This window comes from Eulemur rufifrons, chromosome 7 (assembly GCF_041146395.1).
Source record: "Eulemur rufifrons isolate Redbay chromosome 7, OSU_ERuf_1, whole genome shotgun sequence".
In the NCBI taxonomy this organism is placed as follows: domain Eukaryota; kingdom Metazoa; phylum Chordata; class Mammalia; order Primates; family Lemuridae; genus Eulemur; species Eulemur rufifrons.
In genome coordinates this window covers 12,941,709-12,961,010 of record NC_090989.1, presented here as the reverse complement: position 1 = coordinate 12,961,010, position 19,302 = coordinate 12,941,709, and the positions used below count along the sequence as shown (strand labels likewise).

At 46.9% G+C, this 19,302-nt stretch overlaps 1 protein-coding gene across 6 annotated transcripts in view; it reads right to left on the bottom strand.

Moving 5' to 3' along the window:
- TIAM1 (TIAM Rac1 associated GEF 1) overlaps positions 1-16,962 on the bottom strand; it is a 353,935-nt gene extending 336,973 nt beyond the window's left edge. For 5 of the 6 annotated variants that reach the window (XM_069472358.1, XM_069472361.1, XM_069472355.1 and 2 more), the window contains exon 1: positions 16,802-16,962. The gene's annotated coding sequence lies outside the window, so the exon portion shown is untranslated. Of the gene's footprint in view, positions 1-16,453 lie in introns of all 6 variants that reach the window. The other variant, XM_069472356.1, reaches the window with a different exon arrangement.
- Positions 16,963-19,302: the final 2,340 nt, after the last annotated feature.

Below are 19,302 nucleotides of genomic sequence, written 5' to 3'. Positions count from 1 at the left end.
CCTTCTGAGTGACTGGGACTACAGGCGCACACCACCATGCCCAGCTGAAACAACTTTCTAACAATTCACTTGCTCAACCAAGGTCAAGGTCAGAGTGCCTTTAGTCCCACAAAGGCCAACGCACGCGTACCTCACATCATGCCCACAACCTGAGAATGGGCACTGCTCCGTCCTGCATCCCTCCACAGGGGCCAGAGGGGACCAGCCTCAGAAAGGGCAAGTGACTTCACCAAAGTTGATCAGCTCATCTGAGTCAGAAATGGAACCGAGACTCTTTGACTCCGGATCTTCCTTCTTCCCTCAGCTCCAGAATGGAAACTGCCACAAAGCCTCAGGTGACATTCCTCAGCCAAGATGTCTAGGGGAAGATACCTGGATTGGAGGGGCATTACCAATCCCAAAATTCCAATCTAAAGCCAATCACAGTAGAAGACCAGGGAAAGGTGAAGAATACTCTCAAGGGTGATGTCAGCCTCTTCAAAACCAACTACAGGACGGGAGCGGTGGCTCATGGCTGTAATCCTAGCACTCTCAGAGGCCGAGGCGCGTGGATCGCTCAAGGTCAGGAGTTCGAGACCAGCCTGAGCAAGAGAGAGACCCCATCTCTACTAAAAAAAATAGAAAGAAATTAGCTGGACAACTAAAAATACATAGAAAAAATTAGCCAGGCATGGTGGCACATGCCTGCAGTCCCAGCTACTCGGGAGGCTGAGGCAGGAAGATAGCTTGAGCCCAGGAGTTTGAGGTTGCTGTGAGCTAGGCCGACGCCACGGCACTCTAGCCCGGGCAACAGAGTGAGACTCTGTCTCAAAAAAAAAAAAAAAAAAAAAACAACTGCAATAGGTCACCTACAACCAGTTCCCCAGCCGCTGCAGAGAATCTCTTAATGTCACATTAAATTTTTGGTTCTTAAAATCAAAGATACAGGCCGTGAGTGGTGGCTCATGCCTATAATCCTAGCAATCTGGGAGGCGAGGCGGGAGGATTGCTTGAGGTCAGGAGTTCAAGATCAGCCTCAGCAAGAGTGAGACCCCCATCTCTACTAAAAAAAAAAAAAAAAAAAATAGAAATTAGCAGGGCAACTAAAAATAGAAAACATTAGCCGGGCATGGTGGTGCATGCCTATAGTCCCAGCTACTCGGAAGGCTGAGGCAAGAGGATCACTTGAGCCCAAGAGTTTGAGGTTGCTGTGAGCTAAGCTGATGCCACAACACTCTAGCCTGAGCTAGAGACTTTGTCTCAAAAAAAAAAAAAAAAAAAAAAAAAGTTTAAAAAAAAAATCAAAGATACAGGACTTTGGAAGCTAGGGAGGACCTCAGAAACAATGTCTCACTGATGAGGAATCCCAAGACAGTTGTTTCTAGTTTTCTTTTATTTGTTTTGCTCTGAGGGATGTTAAAAAGATTTCAGAGATAAGATAATGATGTTGTTTTGTAAAAGCTTAAAACAGTGCTCAAAGTAATAAACAAAAAATGTTCAGTCTACCTGAAAAGTAAAGAGAGGAAGAAAGACAGAGAGAGAGAGAGAGAGAAAGAAAGAGAGATTCAATCAACAGCAACAAAATAAAATTAAATGATGAAGACCCAGGTGCCCATTAGACTGTGGTGAGTCCAAAATACTTACATATTGATAAGCTCATATACTGATATTTATGAGCTAATCCAGACTGATCAAGACTTTTGGAAGGCAATTTCACAATTCCAATCAAGAGCCATTTTTTTAAATGTCATATTTAATACAGATACTACATTCTGGGAATTTACCCTGAGAAAAATATGTTTAGAAAAGAAAGAAAGCAGGCCGGGCATGGTGGCTCATGCCTGTAATCCTAGCACTCTGGGAGGCTGAGGCAGGAGGATCGCTCGAGGTCAGGAGTCCAGACCAGCCTGAGCAAGAGCAAGACCCCGTCTCTACTAAAAAATAGAAAGAAATGATCTGGACAACTAAAATTATATATAGAAAAAAATTAGTTGGGCATGGTGGCATGTGCCTGTAGTCCCAGCTACTCGGGAGGCTGAGGCAGTAGAATTGCTCGAGCCCAGGAGTTGGAGGTTGCTGTGAGCTAGGCTGACGCCACGGCACTCTAGCCCGGGCAATGAAGTGAGACTCTGCCTCAAAAAAATAAATAAATAAATAAATATTCTGTGGTACTTCACTGCCGAATTTTTTCTCTTCATTTGAGAATTAAGCAAGTATTACTGGAGCAAGGTTTTAGAATACATTGTGTGATATACGAAACAAATACAAAAAAAAAAAAAGAAAAGAAAGAAAGAAAAATATACACGAAGAATGTCAAAAGAATCTTAAAATTGTGATAAAAAGAACATAACATAAATATTCAATTACAGTAGAATGGTTAAGTAAATGATCAACTCCCTGGAATGTGTGACCACTATAAGTGACAAGTGTAAGGATGAAGTGGCTACATTGTAGATGTTGATGATACAATGTCACATGAAAAGAAACAAAATACAAAGCAGTATCTATGCAAGAGTTACAAATATGTAAAAGTATGTGAAAAATATGGATAAGAAAGAACAGAGAAAACCAAAAGCTACCAATGTGTTCCTACAGTAAGAATGTAGAGTCTCCTTTTAAGTGGACTTTGTTGTTCTTACAAAAATCAAGCAGTCAATAAAAATACATTTTCAAAGAGTAAGCTGATCAGTGTGCAGCACAAAATCCCTGGAGTTGCTTGCCTAATCCTTCTTGCTGCTCCTTGCCCAGAAAAATAGGCCGGGAATGTCCAGCAAAGTCCTGAACCCTTATCAGATCTCAATTAGCAATTTGCTCACTTTCACTAAAACCAGTCTCCTTCCATTCCTCCCTCTGTGGTCATGCAGATGAATGCTCTGCCCTCTGTCCTTTACCCAACCGCATGCTATCCAGCCACCCTGCCCCCATGAAGATCTCCCTCATTCTTCCACCTAATTGAAAATAGGGACAGTCTTATGGGATAATCTTACCTCCTAGCCAAAGCGTATTCTCCTTGAGGTTAGGAAACTCAGCCTCTCCTTATTTCTACCTATGTGTCCCCCAACCCTCACTACCCCATAAGGATCTTCCATTATTTTCTACCCCCATAGACTTTCAGCATCCAGGAACAAACTCTTCCACAACCACCTGCAGTTAGGTCCCGGGCAGCTCGGCCCCAGGTCCCCATGACCAGTGAGAAAGCCCAGGTCCAGAAGGGCTCACCTTGGAATCAAAGGCATACTGATGCAATGCCCTTGGGTTTTCTTCTTGGTTTTCTGATCTCTGTTTATCTGTTGGTTCCAAACTGCTGCCTGGCTGCAGGACCACACACCAGCTGCCCCCTCCCAGTGCACGCTGGCTAATTTTGGCTTCTGCTGTAGCATCAGATTCACCCTGGCTCGAGACTGCTCACCAGCAACTAAGAGAAACTTTCCTCTCGCCAGTGGGTCCAGAGGGAATGTGCCTGTCTCTAGTCTCTCCCAAGTAAGGACCTTTGTTACCTTGGGCTTCTCACCCCATAGCCATTCACAGCTCATCCTCTTGGCAAGGGCCTGTGCACTGTGCATTCATACTGACTGCTGAGTTACAGACTGGGGGCAAGTTCTTCCCAGTATGAACCAAGTTCCCCCACAGTAGTGCCTCGGGAGGTAGATCTGGCTGAGACTCTGCTGTCTAAGGGTTTGAGGTCTGGGAAGAGTCCACTGAGCCCCAAGCTAGACTACGACAATGCACCTAAAAGAGCCATTAAATGTCATGACAATTCACAAGTATTACAGTCTGAGTTTCGCGCTGAAAAATCATTAATCTGCCATTCTGCTTCTGTAAACCTGTTTGCTCCTGCTTACTCAAGATAGTACCCCCAGCACAGAAATTCCTAAGTGACAACACCACTCATGTTCTGTGTAAAATGATTACAGCCCCCATGTTTTGCGTGAAGCTATTATGACACTCATGTTTTGCGTGAACAAGATACGGCCCAGAGCCCAAACTGTCCAGATCCTGTTACACCAAAGATAAGAAAATGATATCATGCTTACTCAAGGCTTTTTGTACACGTGCTTGCTCTGTCTTAGTAATTGTCCACCCACAAACTTACAATATAAAAACTTTCTGTTTCAAAGGCTGACTGCTGCTTTCTGTGCCGCCTTTGGGCCAGCTAATAAAGACTCCTGATTTGGCTTGGCTCAATTCGGTCTTTAGGTGGTCATTTCTCGCGTCTCAGACCATAACAAAGGGAAGGGATGACTTTAAGTCATGGAGGAAGCAGAACACCAACGAAAACTGTAAGAAGGCAGCTGATTTCAACCAGAACCAGAAAAAGAGGTAGATTTTGACAAGCAGAAATGAGAATGTTCCAGATCTAGAGACAGTGTGAGCAAAAGAATAAGAAAGAATAGGATACATCCCAGAGCAGAAATGACTCCTTTTCCACTGGCTCAAAGCATTTGAACAAGTCCTGCGAACAAGATTGAAAAACAGGGCTGGGACTAGAGGACAGATGGAGTCACTGAAAGTTTAAAACACATGGTGATATATCAGAGCTGAGCTTCAGGAAAATCACATCTCTTAGCATTAAGGACACATCCGTACTCCATTGTCCTTAACTGACTGAATGGAGCGGCTGGGCATTGGCGTGAGCTGAACTGTGGCCCCCGAAAAAGACAGGCCAAAATCCTAACCTGGTGCCTGCGAATGAGAGCTTCTTTGGAAATTGGGTCTTCGCAATGTAATGAAGTTAGAAGGAGGTCAGACTGAATTAGGGTGGGCCCTATGGCCAGTGACTGGTATCTTCATAAGAGAAAGGAGGGGACTTGGAAACACACCAGACACACATGGAGAAGACAGCCACATGGAGTACGCAGAGACTGGAGTGATGTCACAAGCCAAGGAACGGCTCAAGCCACCAAAAGCCAAAAGAGGCAAGAAAAGAATTTTTCCTAGAGCCTTCAGAGGGAGCCTGGCCCAGCTGACACCTTGATTTCAGACTTCTAGCGTCCCGGAATAAATTTCTGCTGTCTTAATTCACCCAGTCTGTGCTACCTTGTTATAGCAGCCCTAGGAAACTAAAGAAAGACATGCATTAAATTTGACTTGGAAATCATCAGTGCTTTAGGACCTTCAGAGAAGATGGGAAGATGGGATAGTTCATGAACCAGGAAGCCACTCTAGAGAAAAACTGAGGTCATGAAGCACGACCATGATTGAAACTGTGGATACACGACCAGTGTCTAAGGAGAAAGCGGGAAAAGAACAATATTGTGATGACTGGGGCGGTGGTTCAATCCTCGCCTAAAAGGACCCATCAGTAGGGCTAATCCTTCCATTGAGACTTAATCACTGGGCTCCATTGCGGCCCCCACGGGCTTTCTCATCTTTGTTCACTCCCAACAGTGTCCACATACTCTCTATTCTGCCCAAGGTCCTCATCTCGGAGTGGAGCACTTTGTGATTAATCCCCATGTGTAAGTGGATTACAAAACAAGAAAATGACTTTGGAGGCCTTAAAGTTCCACTAGTTACCGCTACTCAAAGCTGAATATGTATATTCATATAATGGGATTTTTCTGATTATAAAGGTAACCCCTACTCATTGTAAAATCTTTCAAAGTTAACAGAAAACCATACGGAAGAACAAAAGAGTCACCCTTAATCTCAACAATGGTTTACATTTTTTAAATATACAAAATATTTACAGTGAGTATTCTGGCACACCTAATGTCATGAAGAGAAATAGTTTGTAATTTAAAAAAAAATTTTTTTTTTGATGGAATGCTCCAGAAGAATCACCCAGGCACACGAAGAAAGTCAAAAAAAATTAAAAAAAAAAAAAGAAACCACAGCACGCCTGAGAAAAAAGGAGAAGGTTAGGCTCATGTAATCAAAGGTCATTAACCATTTTAACACCGCTAGAGGTCAGAGAGATTTTATTCATGTCAAAGAAGGAAATTCAAAGATACACATCCAGCAGCATTTACAGTCAGAGTAATAACCTATTAAACCCGACTTGCTCTCTATTCCCGAATTCCACAAAGTAACTTTTCCAAGCTGGAAAAAATCATAGCTTATTATTTCCTTGAGAGATTTCAATTTTTTCCCAAATTAAAGTTCCCTTGCAGCAACCAAAACCATATCTGATATCCTTGAACCCAGTCTCCCCAAGCCCCCGTAGCTCTCGGCTGTGTCGGCTGAGGGGCTGTACCCCAGAATATGTGAGGGGCTGGCCCCCGTGCTGTAATAAAGACAAGGTCCAGGCACTCTCGATTGCTAGTTGCTAGTTGCTAAGAGGCTCATAAATTCACTTTTCCTGACTTGGATGAGATTCAGAACTGCTGTAACACAGGCTGAGAAGACATGGATTATTGCAATTAAAATTCAGAGACTGTCCAAGAGGAATAATTCTAGCCCTTCACACTCTAATAAACTACATCAACTGGGCCTGGTTTAAAGAATGGGCAGTTAACTGGGATCTCTAAAGTCTTTGGCATGAAGACTCCAGGTTCCTAATATTAACCAGCAACTTTTACAAATAAAGACCACCTGGTTTTGACCCCATCTCTTAAAGAAGGAGATGACTATTTGGGTTTTCTTACTTGAAGCAAGCTAAAATTGTGGACACAGGCTCCCACAAACCTTTAAGGTCGTTTGAATTGTTTGATATAATTGGTGAGGGTTCACAGAACCAAGAATGCAGGCAGATTCGATCCTCAAATTAAAGCAATTAACTGTCAGAAAGGGAGAAAAAAGGGGGGGAAAAAGCCAGAGGGTGAATTTTTTATATCTATTTTTAAAAGAATTTGATTGTTAAATTGTTTGGTTAACTGAAAACCATAGTTACAAGGTGTTAATTTTTTTAAATTACCATGAAATGTTAAAGTTCAATTGATATAATTGTAGAATTAAAAGTGTAATTTCTAATCACAGAGATTTCATGATGAGATAATCTTTCTAACACTCAGACAGCTTTTCTAAAATGTCATCGTAGACCTTGCCCTGCAGTTGGAACATTTTCCAAAAATATTTTCAATGCTCAATAAACTGCTCAAGAGGAGTAATACTGGAATGATCACCCAGCAATATTTTTCCTCCCTAATATTAACCACAACAGATCTGAGGGTTAAGCATGAGCCTTTCAGAATAGTTATTAGCAATACCCTGAAGTCATTAACTGGGAGAACTTGTTCAAGCACAGAGAAGCCCAAAATACCTGAACTTATCATCTAGTGCTTAGAAACACTTTCTATTCTAAAAGAGAAAGACACTTTATTAATTTAATTCCAGCTCAAATAATAACCAAAAGCTCATGCCTCAAGAGAGCTCAGTTCCAAATATCTAGAAAACAAGATACTTTTCCTAAGAAATTTAAATATGTGATCTTTAGTAGTATTTGTGTCCTTTAAATGCAGGGTTTCTCTGCCTCAGTGCTATTGACTATGGACCAGATAATTGTCCTGGTGGGCTTTCCTGGCAATGCACCTTTTTTGGCAGCATCCCTGGCCTCTACCCTCTGGAGGCCACTAGAACCTCCCCAGTTGTGACAACCAAAAATGTCTCCAGACACTGCCAAATGTCCCCTAGGGCTGTGGTCCCCAAGCCCCACTACCAGTCCTTGGCCTATGAGAAACCAGGCCATGCATCACCACCTGATCTCCACATGCCACCCCTCCCCCTCCCCCATCCCCATAACTTCCCAATCCCCCAGTGGCTGGGTAAACAAGCGAAGCTTCATCTGTATTTACAGCCGCTCCCCATCGCTGGCATCACCACCTGAGCTCCACCTACCCACCAACCCCCAGTCCATGGAAAAATTGTCTTCCATGAAACCGATCCCTGGTGCCAAAAAGGTTGGGGACCACTGCCCTGGGGGGCCAAATCACCCCCCAGTTGAGAACATCTGTCCTAATAAAACATAAAACACAACAAAAACTACCACCCAGTAAAAGTTTAGCACCCAAAAGCTGATACCCAAAGGTAGTTCATTTCCCAGTTACATTGCAAATATGTCCTCAAGTAGCTTTGGCAAATAAAGAAAATAACCGAGTCATTCACAGAGTTGCTGGTTTTTTTTTTTTGTTTGTTTTTAAGGGTGAAATCTCTGCTTGAAAACAAAATGTTTCCTGTGTTCCTTTTCTCAATCTATAACTTAATTAGTCACGCTAGCAGAAATGAGGAAAACAAAATATAAATCTAGCATATCACCTAGCTATGGAGTGAAAAGGATTGACAAAATCATAACTAAGTAAGCATTTTTTTAATTTTTTTTTGGAGACAGGGTCTCCCTCTGTCACACAGGCTGGAGTGCAGTGGTGTGATCATAGCTCACAGCAACCTCAAATGCCTGGGCTCAAGCCATCCTCCTGCCTCAGCCCCTCAAGTAGCTGGGACTACAGGCACATGCCACCATGCCCAATTAATTCTAAGTAAACATTTTAAATTGATTTTTAGTTTTTAAAAACAAATATGCAAAGAACATCAAGGAAGTAAAATGACAACCCACAGAATGGACAAGATGTTTGCAAATCATATACCTAGTAAGGGACTTGTCTCTAGGATACATAAAGAATTCTTACATCTTAAAAAGACAAAAACCCAACTGAAAAATGAGCAGTGTCTGAATAGACATTTCTCCAAAGAAAATATACAATTAGACATTTCTCCAAAGAAACTATACAATTAGCCAATGAGCACATGAAAAGATGCTCAACATCATTATTTATCAGAGAAATGTAAATCAAAACCACAAGGAGATACCACTTCTCACCCAATAGGATGGCTACAGTCAAAAAGACAGATAATAACAAGTGTTGGCAAAGATGTGGGGAAATTGGATTCCTCATATGTTGTTAGTAGGAACATAAAATGATGCAGCCACTTTGGGAAATAATCCGGCAGTTCCTCAGAAGATTAAATATCGAATTACCATATGACTTAGTAACTCTACTGTTAGGTTTATAACCAAAAAATTAAAACAGATATTCAAAGAAATATTTGTACACTAATGTTCACAGCAGTAACTATTCACAACAGCCAAAAAGTAGAGATAATCCATGTTCATCAACTGATAAATGGATAAACAAAATGTAGTATATCCATACAATGCAATATTATTTAGCCATAAAAAGGAATTAAGTACTGATCCATGCTACAACATGGATGAATCTTGAAAACACTGTGCTAAATGAAAGAAGCCAGTCACAAAAGACCAGAAATCATATGATTCCACTTATATGTAATGTGCAGAATAAGCAAATCTATGGAGACAGAAAATAGAGTAGTGGTTGCCAGAGGCCGGGATTACGGGTAGGAAATAGGAGTGACTGCTAACAGGACAGGGTTTCTTTTGGGGGTGATGAAAATGTTCTAAAATTGAGTGTGGGCTGGGCGCGGTGGCTCATGCCTGTAATCCTAGCACCATGGGGAGGCCAAGGCGGGAGGATCGCTTGAAGTCAGGAGTTCCAGACCAGCCTCAGCAAGAGCGAGACCCCATCTCTACTAAAAATAGAAAAAATTAGCTGGGCATGGTGGCACATGCCTGTACTCTCAGCTACTCGGGAAGTTGAGGCAGGAGGATGGCTTGAGCCCAGGAATTTGAGGTTGTTGTGAGCTAGGCTGACGTCACGGCACTCTAGCCTGGGTGACAGAGCGAGACTCTGTCTCCAAAATAAATAAAATAAAATAAAATAAAAATAAATAAATAAAATTGATTGTGGTAATGGTTGCAGAACTCTATAAATATACCAAAAACCATTATATTGTATATTTCAAAGAGAGGCAAATTATATTTGTATAACACCATTATAAAAACAAAAATGATCTATAGAGAAGGCACAGAAGACTGAATCATGATCACAGAAACACAATGTATCTACACAATGTTACCAACCCTGGCAGCTGACAGAGCTGGGGTGTAGCTGGGAAGAACGGGGAGCACAAAGACACCAGACACCGATCTTCTCATTCTACAATGGGGAGGTGGGGAGAGGGGGTGGTTAAAAGTCACCGTCATTGGTTAACGGACCTAAATTAAAGGGCTATGTAAGTAACATAAAGATTGAAGAATAATTAATTTAAAAACCATACCTAGGCCAGGTGCGGTGGCTCACGCCTGTAATCCTAGCACTCTGGGAGGCCGAGGTGGGCGGATCGTTTGAGCTCAGAAGTTCGAGACCAGCCTGAGCAAGAGCGAGACCCCATCTCTACTAAAAATAGAAAGAAATTATACGGACAGCTAAAAATATATATAGAAAAAAAATTAGCCGGGCATGGTGGTGCATGCCTGTAGTCCCAGCTACTCGGGAGGCTGAGACAGGAGGATCGCTTGAGCTCAGGAGTTTGAGGTTGCTGTGAGCTAGGCTAACGCCACGGCACTCACTCTAGCCTGGACAACAGAGTGAGACTCTGTCTCAAAAAAAAAAAAAACCATACCTATAATTATCAAAAATGTAGAGAATGAAGTAGGCAAGCTAAATTGTCATAGATCGTAAAACGAAGCCAAGAAATAAACGTGGTATATCCATATTATTGAGAGATATAAAAATAACCACTAGAAGAACTAGTGATCATTTGAACAAAATGAACAAAAGTGATTGTTTCTAGACAGCACAGGACTAAATGAGAATATAAAATAGGAGGGAGGCAGAAGACTTACTTTTCATAAGCCCATCTGTTCTATCCGTTTCTTAATACTACACGGAATCATTACTCTGCACGTTGTTTTTGGAATCAAATCAAACTTGGCATTACTTGAGTCAAAGAATCTGCATGAAATAAGAATACACTTTATGTCAGAAAAAAATATTAACCTGGATTATCGTTACTGAGTGAAATTGTGATTTAAGTGTGATTTAAGCGAAACTGACTCAAGTTTGATAGCCAAAGACTGCATCCCCACTAAGAGGGTAGCTGGGAAATGTACGTTGGATCCCTAGGAGAACAGGAAACCTGTACAAAGTCCCTACCACATGGAAGGCCAGACAGTAAGTCATAAGAAGGTCAAAATTTCACCATGGCAAGAACGAACATTCAAAAGTCCTAATAACTTTGGGATTCCAAGAAACTTTCAGATGAAAGAAAGTGCCTGTGGTGCTCCCCCCACACCGCAGACCCCAGTGAGAACACACTTGGAAACCAAAAGGCGTGGGTAGAGGCTGCTCACCACCACAACAGAGCAGAATTTGCCATAGGGAAAGTACTACACACATTTATTTAAAACCCAATCAGGGTTACAGCTGGAACCCTTGGGACTCAGAATTCCAGGAGGCCAAAGTAGGGCACTTTTGAGCACATCAGGTGTAATTACACACCAAGCAACAGGCATAACCAAGAGTGTCCCAGAGTACCCCAGAGAGCCCAAGGCCTTACAAGCATGGAAACAGACTCCTGTGGTTACCAGAACACAAGGAGCCCACACTATGCTAAAGAACTTGCCCTCCACATTATCACTTTCTAAGGATGATGTCGTTGTGCTCTGTGAGGAGACAGAGATGCACATTTTGCAAAGAACAAAAGAACATATGAGCCGGGGCAGACGCATGCCTATAGTCTCAGCTAGTCAGGAGGCTGAAGTGAAAGGATCACTTGAGCTCAGGAGTTCGAGGCTGCAGTGAGCTATGATTGCACCACTGCACTCCAGCCTGGGTGACAAAGCAAGACCCTGTGTCATCTCTAAAAACAAAAACAAACAAACAAACAAAAAAATCTTACACATTACTTCAGTTAGTTGGGTTAGGCTCCTATTAAGTTGCCAACAAACAAAACCCACATAAGAAGGTCACAGTAAGAACGAACCTCAGGGTTCTGAGCCTCTGAAAACATTGCCCAAAGAATGAGTGGGAACTAGCTCATGAGATGATCTAGACTTTCCTGCTAGAAATTGCCATTTGCCTGGAATACTGCCACCCAACCTAGGTGATGTGGTTGGGTGGAAAGAAATCTTGTCCCCAGAATCTGAAGAAGACTTAAGAAGGTCAGGCCTCAGGCTGCGATCTTTCCCCAAAGACTCTGGAGGCCTCCACAGAGCAGGAGGAAGGAGAGGCTCTGCAGGGCAGACCCCTCCTCCAGGCCCCTCGGACTCAACATGCAGATGCCGGGCACAACACCACTACCACTCCAATCTACCAACAGAAATTCCCATGAGGTCCTGACACCTCTGCAGGGAGGAGTCCCAGACCCATGCCTCATCCTGTCCCTCCTCCCCCAGGCCTGACCTGGTGGCTTTCCGGGGCTCATTATCACCTCTGCAGACCCGGGCAGAGGAAACCAGCAGCAAGAACTAGGATTGATCAATGTTTACAAGGTTAACAGCTCTAGGAAGGAGGAGGGAGGGAGAGTGAAAGGGAGGCTTTGCAAAGGCAGGTTTTCTCTGCAGGATATCCTGTCTCCCAGTGGCCACAGGAAAGCATGTTTTGGGTCTTTAAGGAAAAGCAACTGAATCTCCATTGCCTAATCTCCCATCCACTCCCTACCCATTCCAAGCCAAGCTTGGGCACCCAGGCCCACAGTCTCCCAATCTCTTATGACAGGACCGAGTCTCAGAGGGCCTTGGCCCATTCTGAAACTAAGCTTGAGCTCAGCTGAAAGAAACTTCCTCCCACAGAGCTCTTCGATGAATCATCACTCTTTGTTTAACATCCTTTGAATGCAGACAATTGATGGGCTTTCATATCATGCCCGTCTGGTACCCCCACCCCCTCCACTTTTGCTCTCATTTCAAGGAGCTGAGACCCCGCTCCACCGCCCTGCAGCAGACGGCAAGGTTTCTCAGCTCTGCCTCAGCCCTGTGGGGGAAGAACCTCTTCACCTAGCAAAGGAGCTTCAAGGTCTTCTAGAAGAATCTCACACAAGCACTGGAGGAATCTCTGCGGCTTCCCATGCCCACCGTCTAGGCCCTTATGAATTTCTTAATGAGGTCCCTGGAGACCACAGGCACAGGGAAAGTCTTATACTGGAGGGTGTGGAGGAAGGTGCCGGAGGTTGAGAAGAGGATGGAGGGGGAAAACTCCGCCTAACTATTAATATCTTGTACCCTTTTACACTAGAACACTGTTTTTACACTCTGTTCCTTACTGAGTGCCGCTTTATTTCTAAGTATCTCTCTTTTTTTTCAAAATAAGTGATTTGGCCTACAATAATGATGAGAGAGATTTTTTATTTTTGACATAAGTTAGAACTTACATAAAACAGAATATTTAACGATGAAAAGCCCTGAAGTTTGGAATCGTGAAAAACAGAAACAGTTTGCTAGAGCCTTGCAAATCTGATTTTTCTCATTCTGTATTGAGGAAAACACAAAAAGAGAAACATACTCAGAAACATACCTCTACCTATTTGCTTAACTTAGAAAGGAAAATGTATATGCATATACAGATGTGTGTATACAGTGTATTTACACACAGACACACACACATCACCAGCGAAACTGTTCTTGATACAGGAGACCAAATGACCAGAGACGGGGAAAATAAGGATCTTTCTTAACCACAAGCCTGAGTCTTCCATGTTCAGGAATCTCCCAGGAATCTGTATATAAAAACCAAATTCTTCTGGCTTCTCCCCTCACCCTCCTCAATCAGGCAGAGGCCCGTCTGCCATCACTGATTTCTAGGTAAGGCTTCTGTGTGATTCCTGCGCTCTCACCTGCATTCCTCCTTTGGGAAGTCACAGGCTTGTATTACACATCGATGAAAGTACTGTCTCACAAAAAAATGTTTCTCCTTACAGAAAAGGAAAGTGAGAAAGTGTTGGCATGCACACCTAGTAGGCCCTCAGCTTTCCAGGAGGAATTCCTGCCCAGAAGTTCCAGAATGCCTGGGGTTCAGTTAGCACATCAGAACGGCAGGAATTATAGGGAGGGGGTTGGGGGGGAGACAGGACCAGCTCAGCTTTGGCTTTCGGGTTCAGAGGGGGAAGGGAGGAGAAAGAGCAGGGAGCACTGCAAAGGGAAGGGAGAGGAAGTCTTTGTCCCAGCTCTTTGGATGAGCATTAGAGTGGAGTTAAATTGTCAGCTAATGAGATTTCCTAACCACGTGCTTCCTTTTAAGTCTAGGCCCCCAACTGACTAGATCCCCACACAGCAGCAGGGGGGAAAGAGGCCGTCAGCATCTCTAAGGGCCAGAGAATTCCCAAAACGAGTACAGGAAGGATTGGAATGATTTCTGGGAGCAGAACTTTAAATAGGTTAGCTGTTAGCACATGTATTCATTGGTATCGAAGTATGTGAGGGCTCACAGGAGTTGGCCTCCACTCCGGGCGACTGAGGCAGGCCCTGGGGAACAGAGGAGACTGGGAGCTGTCCTGTGGGCTTCTGCAATCACTGGACAGACAGGTTGCTTGCCTGGTTTTTGTTTGTTTGTTTGCTTGTTTTGGCTGGTAAAGGCCCCTGGGATCTGCATTCAAAGGATGTAATTTGTCCCAACAGGCAAGAGGGTGTTAAAACAGGAAGCACACCTTAGTCTGTCACCAAACCTAAGCTCATCTTTTTAAACTATTTATCTGATTATGGGCTGTTATTATTTTGTTTTTTCCTGTATGAAACTGGTTTCTCTTTTTGCCTAAAGAAAATTAGCAGAACAGAGCTAGCGGAGGAAAGGAAAAACAAGTCAAAACACATTGACAGCATTTTGAAGATACTCAGTGAAATCAATTCTCCTCTTCTACCTTCCCTGCTTAGTCAACAGCCTCCTCCAGAACTTTTATTTCTCCTCTATTCAAAGATAATCACTTAGCAACTTCCATGCTTACAACTCAAAGGCTTCCCCCCTCCTCTAGCACAGCTTTTTACCTAGAGGCACAAAAGAGCACATTCTGGAAACCAGCAATTTACAAAACTTCCCCAGCTACAAGGCATAGCTTAAATTTCACCTCTCCTAGGAAGAGTTCACTCCCAGCCTCCAGATCTCTCTTTGTTCAAACCTCCCTCCTTCCCGGCGCCAATCACTTTGCACAGCAGCCATTGGTTCACCGGCAACAGCTTTACACCTGGGAGGGTGTTTCCCTCTCCAAACCCTGGTCTAGGCCCCAGCACAGTCTTCAGGAAGAAGGAAGAAGAAACAACTAAAACCAAATGGAAACTCAAACACATAAAAAAAGAGCCGCAAGCGATTAGATAAGTATAATTAAATCTAAGGCCAAGTAAAACAAGTCCTGTTCGAAGCTGAAAGCAGCAGTCCTTCGTGCCTTTTAAAAGAAAATGGGGGCCGGGGGAGTGAAGAACACAGAAAAGGGAAGCGACATGGGGCCTTCCTCTGTAACAGATATCCTCTAACAGTGAATCAACTTGACTCCATTTTTCATGTGTGGCCGTCCCCGTGCAGTGCAATTAATTTACACTGTCGGTTAAGCCTCTGCCACCCGCATCAGGATATTCATTATGCCCAGTTTACAGACGCGCAAACTGAGACGCAGGGAGATGAAGTAGCTCCGCCAGGATCACCCAGCTTGTGAGTGACACTGGGGAGGTACTGGAACCCGGGCTTGTTTGACCTCAGCGCACAGGCTCCCAACCTCTGCTCCAACTCAAACAAAGTGTGCGCCAAGTCAGCACGCACGGGTAAGCCGATCCCGACCGCTCCGACTCAAGGATGCCCCACAGCTGCTCCGCGGGGCCGCGTGAGTACCACCGAAGCGGGCACAGATTGCAAAGTGTCCCCAAGGGCTCTCGCGCGTCCTTCAAGACCTGCCAACACGCTGGAAAAGGTAGGCTCAGAGTCAACCTGAGCTGAATCAGGGGCTAGACCAGAGGATGCGACTGGAAGGGGGTGAGCGTGGCCGGGTCATTGCCCCGAAGGCCGCCAATCTGACGGCGCCGGGACACGGGCGCCTCAGGGTGCAGGGGGCCTGGGGGCGCCGTGCGCAGCAGGGGCTGGGCGCGAAAGCACAGAGACGGCATCTTTTCCCTACAGCATCTCGCCCCGAGGCCGGAGGAGGGGGCGTCACCTGACAGCGCGCATCAACTTCGGGTTCGGAGGGGAAACGCGGCAGCGGCCGGGGCTGGGGGAGCACCGCGCGCGGCTCTCGCCCAATGGCGAGGTCTGTAAACAAAAGCGGGCCCCACGCGGGTCCTCAGCCGGGTGGCGAGAGGCGCGGCCAGCGGCAGAGCAGGAGAGAGGGCGAGGCGGGGACAGGACCCGGCGCGGGGACCCAGCGCACAGCCCCTGGGACCTCCGCCATCCGGACGAGTCATTCATTGTCTGCGCACCCGCAGGATTCCGCTTTAAATGCCCCCTCCCAGGCCTCCCGTGGGTCCCCCACCCCGAGTGCCAGCCCCCGGGCTCTCCGCCGGTGCGCCCGGCCCCGAGCGCGGCACTGATAGCCAAGGTGAGCGCCCAGGCAGCGTCGCCGAACAGCCAAGCCCGGAGGTGTCCAAGTCAGAGACCGAGACACAAACATAGGCACAGGCACGCACACGCACGCCCTCCCCGAAGTTGATAAAAATCAGCCGATAAAATACAAAGTGCCTCCGGCGCTGCCGATCAGCACTGACCTCCTGCTGCCGGGAAGACCGAATGCCAGTGTTTGGCCACTGTCATTTCCATTCGGCGCCGGGTACCTGGGCGCCGCTGTCTCATCTCCCTCCCGGCCGCTGCTTCGCGCGAGGGATGTCTCCTCTGGCCTCCCCTCCCCAGATCACCCCACCTCCCAAGTGTGTGAGCACGAAAACAATACGAGTGAAACCCAATCGGGGGGAGCTAGGACCCGCCGGGAGCCCCAGTGTGCGGGAGACGGGGTCAGAACGTGCCCGTCACGGGCAGAGGGGTCCGGGCATCTTCATCGCCGTTCCTCGGGGCGGCTGCGGCCAGCCAACCCGCGCCCCCCGGCCCGCGGTACTCACCCGCGACACTCGTACGGGCTCTCCGCGACCCGGCCGGGCACAATGCGGGGCAGCCGAGTCCCTGGGGCTGCGGGCGCCGAGACGATCGCGGCGCTGCAGAGCTGCGCGCCCGACGGCGGCGGCGCTGCTCTGCCAGCCGCGCTCGGACCCGCTCGCGGTCTGCCAATGGGAGCTGTCAGGGCGCCTCCGCCGGCGACTTCGGGGGCCGGGCCGCGGCGGCCCGTGGGAAACCGAGCTCCGATTGGGCCTCCTGACAATCGCTCCGCCTCCGGCCGGCCAATGAGACGCGGTGGATACGGGAGCGGGGCGTTCGGAGTTGGGCTGGAGAGCGGCTGCCGGCGCACGCCGGGTACCCGCGCCGCATCCCGGCCCCGGGCGCGCGGCTGGGGGGACCGGGGCGGCGCGCGCTCCGGGGACGCCTTCCCGCGAGGCTCCGGCGGCGCGGCACGGGGCGATCGCGGGCAGGCAGCGGCGCCGCGGAGGGCCGGGGAACGGCGGGGAGCCCCTAACAAAGCAGCTTTGGGAGGGCCGAGCGGCCCCCGCCTCCTCCCACAATAGGTCCGCGCAGCTGCCTGTCACCCTGCATAGGTGGAGGTGGCCAATGACGCGCACAGACGGAGCTCGAGTTGGCGCGCGCGCGCGCGACTCGGCATCGGTGGGATTGGTCGGAGGTGAAGGATTTTCCTGCCACCTAAGGCGGAGAGGAAGGGGGAACCGAACGGGGGAGGCGAAGAGCCAAAAAACGTTGTACCTGCGACACGTGGTCTAGCTCGGGAGGCGTGTGCCTGGCTCTAGGGGGAAACGGGAACTTTTTTACGAGAGAGAAAAAAATGCTAATGCAATCCTCTCCCGTGGATGCCGGAAGACGGCAGACACTAGCCAGGCTCCAGGTAGGGCACGGTGGCCTTCACTGAATCCTGGGCCGGCTCTCCTTGCCCAGCAAGTGAACTTGGCAATCACAGCGTGGCTGTGAACGGGTGGGCCTCACGTTCCCCTACAGGGCAGAGTAAGGGACTCCAGCAAGGTTCACACAGACCTCCTGGTCTCCCTAAAATCCGGAAACGATCGTTGCAGTTTGCCTTTCGCGAGGTTGTGAGGGACGCGGAAAACAAGATGCTGACGGTCGAGCCTCTAAGCGACACTTCTTCCCTACACCAGGCCAGGGCCTCTTCCTCGCCGTAAGAGCTCTAGACATCACCGTTAGCAAAGGCTGGGGTGAATGTTCCTCACACCCTGATCGTGTAGGCATGTTCGCCCCAGAGCGCAGGAAGGTCTGCACTCCTAAGGTTATCTTGGTGAAAGCCAAAAGAACCACAGAAGGGATTGCCCGGGCTGTGGAAGGTAAACCTAAACCGAAAAATTAAAAATCATCCTTGACTCCTTCTCCCACCTATTCTTCTTACCCTCCCAAATCCATCCCTTCCTCCCGTCCTCTCACCTGGACCTCAGCAAAGGGCTCCCACCGTCTTTCCATGCCAAGCCTTGCCTCCTGGAATCTGTTCACTTTGTAGAATGATCCTTCTCAACAGAAAAACCTCATTTTGCGCTTTCAACTCTGGGTCCCTTTTTTGTGCCCAGAACACATCCACCCCCAAGCCCTCCCTTCACTTGACTGATTCCTGCCCTCCTTTGGGTCCCAGCTTGGCGGCCAGTGTATCCATACAGTAGGCTCTTGCTCGCATAGACCCTGGGACGCCTCCTGCACCCAGTCAAGGTTAGATGCCCACGTCCCCACCCTCAGTGCCTCCGCCCTTGTACCTGCCTCCTGGCCCGTATCACGTGGTGCTGAAATTGCCATCCTCTGGCAGCACAGCACTCCATGCTGGCTGGAATCTTACCCTTCTTCACTGCTGGGTCCCAGGGCCTATGACAGTATTCGGCACATTTGACGCACTCAGAAGTATTTAGTTAATGACTTACAGAGGAGCTACAATTATAGGCAAGAGCTTTAAAAATTTGAAATACCTCTAAAATCCTCAGTTTGAGAAAAATGGTCAGAGTGTTAGATCTCAAGGTTATACGTCCATCAAGTACCATGACAGGTGTTACAGGGAGGTTTTAGAGTCAAGTTTGAGGGATTTTTCAAAAGACATCCCTCCCCAAACCAGCTTCATCTCAGCCAATACCTTGCCCAAGTTTCTCAGTGGAGACTCATTCCTTTGTGAAGCTTTTCATCCCAGGAGAAAGAGCAATTTCTTGACCAGTTACAAGACACCATCTTGGAAGGAGACATGCATGTGTGTACACATACATGCACACATATAAACCCACATATATGTGGAATACATGTTAATATATTTGAAAATGAACAGAGAGTTTTTCCCTAAGGATGTTCAGAAGTGCATATGGCCATGCCTAAAAGCACAGACGCTGGAGCAAGGCTGCCTGGTTCCAAGCCCTATCACTTTCGACTATAACCTAGGGCAAGTTACTTCAGACCTCTGTGCCTCAGTTTCCCCATCTACATAACTGAGATGGTAATAGTGCCCACCACATAGGGT